The sequence below is a fragment of the Diachasma alloeum genome, unplaced genomic scaffold (genome assembly GCF_001412515.2).
Source record: "Diachasma alloeum isolate Michigan unplaced genomic scaffold, Dall2.0 Dall_scaffold_00404, whole genome shotgun sequence".
Lineage (NCBI taxonomy): Eukaryota > Metazoa > Arthropoda > Insecta > Hymenoptera > Braconidae > Diachasma > Diachasma alloeum.
Genome location: NW_021680543.1, coordinates 3,308 through 10,436, shown reverse-complemented (window position 1 = coordinate 10,436; position 7,129 = coordinate 3,308). Strand labels below are relative to the sequence as shown.

Here is a 7,129-nt window from a genome sequence, read left to right as displayed (position 1 = left end):
GAAAAGTGAAACTCAAGGAAAAGCGGGGAAATGAAAAAAGGGGAAGAAGGGGAGCGTGTGACGTCGTGAAACTTCGTCGCGAAGGGTCTCAGGCCCTCAGCCTAGCGAAACAATGAACAAAGGAGAGCCCACACATGTTGGTCACGTGAAACAGAGAAACTTTCGAAATAACCAGAACTGAGATTTTGCGACATGGGACCGTAACCGTTAAATTTATTTTCTTCTCTAAATTTTGGATTTTCGAGGAAAGTGTTTACTCAACGAGAATTTTGGAGGGTTGTAAATTATAAGAACAAAACTCAAGTATTTGACATTTACTATTTCCGTAACGGTTTTTCTCACGCTTGCGATGCTGTTTTTCGTTCTCTTTGTCCATTGTATTTCAGACTTTCTTTATTCTTCTATTTCTGGTATATTTTTAATTTTCTGAACTATTTAAATTATTTTCCAACAATAATTTGAATCTCGCGGACTGCTATGGCCGATTAATAGCCTCATCTATAAATTTCAACGTCAAGACATCACAACCATTGAGATTCAAATATTTTTATCTGGTAATTTTATAAATCCAATATTATTTTTAAGCTAGTTGAAATATTCCCACGGTTTTGGAAACAAGAAAATATAGAAAAAAATATAGAAACTAAGTTCGAGAAACTCGTAAACAGGAAACGAATAATAAATCTAAAGAGTCTCTCGACGTAGCTCTGGCCATCCAAAAATAAAAGATCCTTTGTATTGTTTTTTTTTATATAGAGTTTTCGAGTGCAGTTCTAGCTTGACATTAAACCGTTCGAGTCGTAAAACCTTTTCCTGGAGACAGTTTATTTTCCCCGGGTGAAATTCAAGCATTTTCTGTCTCTCTCGAAAAACCACATGTAAGGCCCTTTGTTCAAGCCACGTAGACTCGAGAGTTGGGGCTGGGCCAGCTCGAGCGAACGCGGGGGTGTTAGACCAACCCTGTTCACTGGATTCAAGGCCACGATTGGTCCCCTACTCTTTTCTGTGGGATGAGCCCTTCATCTTCGACACTTAGACTAATTTTTAGAGTAAGAGTAAGGGCAGATCTATCCCATACGTGGATATGAGAAGTTCGAGAGAAATTGTTATCGTCTTCTCAAGTTTTAAAAACCCAAAGTGTTGTTGTAAAATATCTTCTAAGTTTTGAAAAGTAAATATAAACGTTTCGATTGGATTATCTAATTAAATTGGTGTTCGTGTTCAATTATTTTTATTCGAAAATTCCCGCACTTGTGGAGCAGAGTGCTTTAGCGCTCCACGGGCATTGGACCTGCCATCTCTTCAACGGAGAACCAGCTTAGAACGTAACAGTTCATCTCCCCTATAATCTCTGACTCAGCTTCCATGTATTTTCTGTCCGGAGAAATTTTCCGAGTTTTTGTGCTGCCCCCTACGTACTTCTTGGCCATCAGATACTCCGGTCGGTAAAATGAACGGGACAGAAAAAGATTGGACTCGCTAAATACCGTTGAGGGCGCGGTTTTTCGTCAATATGGTCGCTCTAAAGGCCGCACAATCAAAAAACACAAGCGATAAGCAACAAATATAGGTTAACAGGCTATAAGCAACATGAAATAAGCAACAATTCAATGCACAATACAGAGGCACAAGCAATAGCCACATAACCTGCGTCACAACGAAATATTTGAGACGTCAGTCATTTAATTATCTGGTAATAATTATTTTGTAATCATGATTGGTACCGATGCGCTATTCTTAGCAAATGTGAGTTTACAAATGAAGGGACTATTCATGTTCATTAAAAAAATGAAGCACAAACGATAGAGGTATCGACGTTGGTGGACACGACCTATCAATTATTATGGTGATACAATTGGAGACGTTGAATCGTTTATTTTCAAATTGCGAAGTGATGAGTTATTTTTTCGATCCACGAGGATTTCAGTAACCAGAATTGACCAATTGCTAATGAAAGTTTCACCACTTTTAAAGAAAACTAATCCCAGAAGATCGCTGTCGCCGGAACAACGAATTTTCTATCATGTCTGTGTCTTTGTGGTCACGATGTTTCTTATTCCATATATGACGACGAGATTGAACGAGCTCAATCAATAATTCATCCCCCTCTTTATAGTTTAGATTAATGTCATCCTTTTGTACACTATTTTGTCCTTCAGTGGACATCGTATCTTGTATTTTTCCTGTTTGCCTCGTGCATGTATGATGAGCTGACGCCATGATAAACAAGGACCGCCGTATACTTGGCAAACAAATTAAATATTTTCCAAAATCAATGCATGGAATAATTAGGAAATAATTTGGGAAATTTTAGAAAACCCTTTTCGTAATTTAGGAACTAATAGTTAATTAGTAATCATTAAAAAATTATTTCACCGTAAACTTGGCGAAAGATCATGAAAAAAAAAAAAATTTCAACTCTAATTGATGTAAAATAATTTGGGAATTATAGGGAAATCGTTGTTTCTATTTGGGAAACTGTCATTACATCAATAATCAATAAAAATAGAATCATGCAGCTATTGTACTTCAGGAGTCGCGTGACTGAGCTGTCCCCTCCCTTCCATCTTCTGGGCTGTGGGTAGAGGGATAAGTAGTCTACAACAGATATAGGTTATGGCATTCTTTCATAACATCTCAGGTTTTCAATAAAGCAGAAAGAATTTTTCCTGCTCAACTTTCAGAGATGAAGCATCTGGAAGACAGAATCAATGTGCTCAGAAAGGCCAAAGGAATATCCGTGGCAACTCCTACAATCAACAAGGGGAACTGTGTTCAGAGCATCTGTTTCGAGGAGAAGGACTGCTGAGCTCGAGATGAATATTACTTACTCCCAAAGAACGCATGAAGCTCCTGAGAAGAGTAAGGAGCCTGCTCCCAGACCCTCCAACCCCACGAGAACCCCCATGGACACATTAAGAAGGTCTGAATTTAGTCTTTAGGAGATCAAAAATAGAATCAACTGGTCAGCGAGGGTGACCCAGCGAAAGACATTAGCGACAAGGTGAAGGAATGAAAGGAAAACTTCCTCACAAAAACCTTTTATCTCAATGAAAGACATTGATGGACTTGATAACGTTCTCTCTAGTGATCAATTCTCAGGAGAATGTGTTTCAATGTGAAGAAAAGAATTTAAGTCTTCTGAATCCAACTCCAGCTGAATGTCGGGCTTATCACAAATATCAGTCGATATCTCGACAATGCGATTCCAGTTCTTCCTTTTGAGGCATATCTTCGGGCAGATCAATATTTGAAGTGATTTCTGTCATCAGAAGGCTCAAGCCTGGGAAGTCATTAGTCAAGGGTAGGTTCGGTGTGACAAAGGAGGGTCAGCGTTCTGATTCGAGTCTTAAGGTCAAGAGATGAAGGAGGGAGTGGAGATAGAGATGATGATCTTAAAGTGCCGGATATCATTCTCTAAACCGTATAATGTTCCGATAGTTATGGTGAATAAGAATGTTAAATTTTGCATATCTGACGGTGAAATCAAACTGGAAGAAACTGGAGAGGTTTGTGGTGGAAGTCACCTTAGAAGCTAACGATTTCACGGTGGAAGATTCTGAGGTGAATGATCAAGTGCAGTGAAATGATGATGGATATTCTGAGGTCACTGGAGAGTGTCTACAATTGTTATTAGAATGATACTGTGGGTCTGCAATCAAGTGATGAGTTCGACCAGTGCCATGATCTACACTGGGAGTGTATGCCGTATGATGATTAATGATTAGGCGGCTTAGGACGTGCAGACGAGGGGCGCAGAGCTGAAAAGAGTATTTCATGTCATTCTACGCGGGATTCAAACCAGCAGCTGCTAAAACTAATTATTTGAATTCATTGGGAAGGGTGCTTTGGTTCTTTGTTGAATTATTTTCTCAGTGAGTAATTTCAGGTGGGAATGTTAATCTTTGAATAAGAGATTCATTCTCCTAGGAATGATTGTTTAATAACCAAAATTCATTAAAAATTTGTGTTTTTCGTTACAGAACCCGTCATTTCTACAAATTAATTTTTCAACTCGTCGATATTGCTCCTTCCACGCAAACTTTAACAGCAAAAATCTTCTCTGAGGAGTACACAATGAATCATAAGTTCGAACGTCACAGTTAAACATTTTGTATAAAATAAAATTTGTTAAAATCCAAAAATTCATCAATCGTCAATGTCTTCTGTATCTGAAGGCACAATACTCGATGTTATTTTATGTTTCTGTCAATTTACCATTGTATATTCATTGTTTTTAAACCCATTCTTCTCCTTGATAAATGACTTAATTTTAGTTTGAATAACGTCACTTGAGAGGAGAAATAATTTATGTCGCTACAATAAACTTGATTATACTTTGTTCTTATTTACTGTATGACAAATATATACATGGCATACAAACTCTGATATGTAGTAACAAAAATTTTTTATCATAGAAAAACCCTTTATATCTTCTTTCTTCATTGAATTTTTTTCTAACATTATATCTCAAATGACATCAACACATCAGTCGCAAAAAGTTACATAACTAGGTAGTATCAAACCTCGTTTTCATAAACGGACGAAAACTTGATATTCGAAACTCGATCCCTTTTCAACAAAAGGTTCACCTTTGAACTTTCATTAGCTACTTTGGTCAGTAACAAAAAACACCAATCGTGGTAGTTATAAACCAACTCATCAAGTACTCATTCTTCTTGACTTGAAAAACAAAAACAAAACATGACAATGGAGAAATAATAATCCTAGATATTATTTACATCACAGGTTTCATATTCAATACTGAGAATATTTATCTTTCACTAGTTTGATATTCAATTCATACTTTCATTAGGATTTTTCATGAAATTATATCGATTTTTGGAATTGAAAATATAATGAAAATCATTAGTTGGGGCCTTCTTTTCAATAAAAAATGCTACGCAAATGTATAAAAAGTTGTGATAAGATCTCACTTTAGATAGGGGCCAACAACTTGAATATTTAATAATGCACTTACATACTACTTTCAGAACATTTGAATTCGGATACATACGCCCCGACGAATGAAACAGCGATTCCTAGATAAAGATTGCACATGGCACCACACTTGAGAAAACGTAGAAAAAGTGTTATGGAGTCTTATTAATGATTAAAATACAAAGCGTCTTCAACTGTTGAGGTCTGTCCCACAAATGATGTAAATTGCTGCATGTGGCTTCACAGATTGATCTGATTTACATTTGTAATTTATCGACTCCTGCATATCATCACAATGGATCGATGATCCAGAAGTACGAAGGATATAGGCTGAGAAGTGACCCACTTCTGAATTCTCTAGAGGTCCAGTCTCAATGACCCCAGGTGATATTCCTGGCTGATGATGAATGATTCCCACCAATCTGAAAATCATGAAAAAAGACAATTAGGAATTTCTTCATCAATAACTTTGTGTGAATTCATAGGTAATTGTGATTGTACATAAAGTTATACCTGTACGTCCTCTCTAAGTGAAGATAATGAGGAAACTCATTTAAACAACCTTCCATAGTTTAACGTCTGTCTGAACGTTCACGCACATCTAAACTTACGCAAATGTGACCCCTCAACAGTGTATGTTCTTCACCTTCCCCTCCACATGTCGGCAGACATTTTTTGTTATAAATAATTGGATAGTATTGGAGCGCTCTTTGTAAGTCTTTATAGCCACCACTGCGTAGAATTTGCTCATTAACATGAATTAGAGGAATTGGTGTGGGTACTAGGGAGCAGTTTGGATTATTGCACTTGAAACTCCTACAACCACCTGGTTCATGATCCAGAAATCGTTTCCAGATTATATCAATAGAATCCAATGCATTCAAGTGATATGGGCCCTGAGAATCCAGGAGCCACGCTACAGCCACGGTATTTGCGTGGCTGTTGCGTGGCGATTTTTTTTTGTTTTTTTATTGTTTAAAGTGCTCAAATCTACATGATTTATTTACACTATGGATTGAGTTTTAGTCTATATGTTAACATATTTTACAGTTGCGGTTCTAGATATTTTGTCCAGTGTTCACAATAAATTTGTGTGGGATGGGTGCAACTGGACACAGTCAACTGAACACATCCGCAACTGAGCACAGATCTGGTAAATTCGGCAACTGAACACACACGTAAATACAAGAGGGTGAAACGTAGTGATATTGTCAACTTAGTCTTCACTATCGACGAAGTCAGTTGATGATATACATGGGAGATGGCGCTGATAGGTTTAAAACGGAGGAATGAGAATTACTTGTATATAGTGTGAGCTAACTGTGGGAGATAACGAAGAACTATTGCAGGAGCATCAATAATCAGAATATTAATACGTCAAGTATCGTAAGAACATCGTCAATCAATCGAACAAGAATGAGACAGTCACCAGTCGCAGTGTTTCAACGCCAAGTATCGACCAAGTCTCGGAGTAAAATCGAAAAAAAATAATTCAAAGTATTTTCAAGCAAAGTATCGATGATACCTCGTAATATTATGGTAAAAGTATGAGGCAGGTATCGGACAGAATATTAATATGTCAAGTATCGTAAGAACATCGTCAATCAATCGAACAAGAATGAGACAGCTTCCGGTCGCAGTATTTCCAAGCCAAGTATCGACCAAGTCTCTCAATAAGATCGAAAAAAAATTATTCAAGTTATTTTCACGCAAAGTATCAATGATACCTCGTAATATTATGGTAAAATTATGAGGCAGGTATCGGACAGAATATTTGAATGTCAATTATCGTAAGAACATCGTCAATCAATCGAACAAGAATGAGACAGCTTCCGGTCGCAGTATTTCCAAGCCAAGTATCGACCAAGTCTCGGAGTAAAATCGAAAAAAATTAATTCAAAGTATTTTCAAGCAAAGTATCGATAATACATCGTAATATTATGATACAAGTATGAGGCAGGTATCGGGCAGAATATTTGAATGTCAATTATCGTAAGAACATCGTCAATCAATCGAACAAGAATGAGACAGCTTCCGGTCGCAGTATTTCAAAGCCAAGTATCGACCAAGTCTCTCAATAAAATCGAAAAAAAATAATTCAAAGTATTTTCAAGCAAAGTATCGATGATACCTCGTAATATTATGGTACAAGTATGAGGCAGGTATCGGACAGAATATTTGAATGTCA

The 7,129-nt window shown here is 37.1% G+C and overlaps 1 long non-coding RNA gene across 1 annotated transcript; it reads right to left on the bottom strand.

Moving 5' to 3' along the window:
* Positions 1-3,910: 3,910 nt before the first annotated feature.
* On the bottom strand, positions 3,911-6,088 carry LOC107042030. The gene is made up of 2 exons (XR_001461122.2): positions 5,455-6,088; positions 3,911-5,363 (listed from the first exon to the last, which is right to left on the bottom strand). It is a non-coding gene; the product is annotated as an uncharacterized LOC107042030 (long non-coding RNA).
* Positions 6,089-7,129: the final 1,041 nt, after the last annotated feature.